Raw genomic sequence first — 1,563 nt, forward strand, 5'->3', positions numbered from 1 at the left:
GTATATATCACTTTGAGCGGCAACCATTTAACCAATGTTTACGCTGGCTTTTTGCTATGGATAACTTAGTGCATATACACAATTATCAGCTACTAGTAGACATCTTGACTAATATTTTTGATCAAGGTGAAGGTTGGTTCATTGGTACTATCTAGCGAGAGCAGCACTACTTAAATAGGGGTTGTGGCGAGTTAGGGATGACAGAGTCGATTACTATTGCTGTGAATATTTCATAAAGTAAATAGAATTTAATTTATCTAACAACTCATATTTACTATAAAAAATACTGCATCTCATAACATCTACAAATTAATACTTATCTTAGTCGAGAGAGATAATATACTGAATTGATATCTATTAGTTAAACTAACCAATTTCTGATATCTTCTACTCATCTCTCATGAAAATCACTCCTTATAATGCTGGCCAGGGGCCGATATGGGTGCTTTTTACGGCCGCTTTTTGCCTTTCACTAACCGCCCATCCCTTGATCAGCACATAACTTCTTGCCTCCACGCACACAACCAAACAACCAACTACAATATTGGCAGCCGCGGCACTGTTTTCGTGGTCCGTTACTCCCAAGCACCTGCTCCATCGCCCTCTGGGGGGAGCCATGTTTGACACTTCACCCATGCCAATTCTGGCTCTACCTCAGCCACCATGTTATCTCTCTTTCATCCTCTGTCATTCTGATCATCTTGTCTCCAGCTTTCTTTGTTTCTGCCTCTCACAACACTTTTAGGCTGGTTTCATCCATGAAAGCACCTCAGACTTTGCTTACTTGATTCCTGTTTCTCTCTTTGCTACCGGCTCTCCTTGGGTTGTGCCTCTCTCTTGTTTGGCTGAACCTGACAAGAGGAATGCTGAATTCATCCCAAATACTGTCTCCACACTAGATGCCATCTTCTCAGACAGTGGATATGAAAGTGATTTCATCGGTGAGAATGAAGATGGTGAGAAAGGCCTACGTTCATTCCTCTGAATACTATTCCACTCAAGCAGAGAGTCTTACTATCACTCAGCTTCGGCAGAAGCAGTAGAGCCTCAGAACTCAAGAAAAACTCAATGAGACCTGTGAGTACTGAGAAAGATAGGCAACAACTCTTTTGACCTCTGAACACTGTCATAATCTCACCAGCAGCTCTGGGCAGACATTGCCAGTACGTCATCATTGACTCAGTGCAGTACAAGATCAGATTTCAGACTCAGAGAAGGCTGTTCATATTCTCTATGCATTCTTCAGCTGCTGATACTGCTCGGGTATTCAATGTTAGGCCACTGGGGCAAAAGAGCTCGATCACCACCAGCGCCATGCTGGTAGTAGAGGATCAATTTGTGGTTGTCGGTAGATTTCTCTTCACCTGGCGAAGTAAGGCTAAACCTCAGCTACTTACATAGAACGTCCAACAGATTATGGCCCGGATTGCTTGTTATTTTAAATTAAAGCCTTCCACTACTACTTATCTGAATAGAACCCTGATGTTGCTGGATTCGCTTGATACATCCATTGCTGCTCTCATCGTAAAAGTGCATCACAATCAATGTATAGTCTCATTCAAT

The sequence above is a fragment of the Histoplasma capsulatum genome, genomic scaffold, assembly GCF_000149585.1.
Source record: "Histoplasma capsulatum NAm1 scaffold_11 genomic scaffold, whole genome shotgun sequence".
Lineage (NCBI taxonomy): Eukaryota > Fungi > Ascomycota > Eurotiomycetes > Onygenales > Ajellomycetaceae > Histoplasma > Histoplasma mississippiense.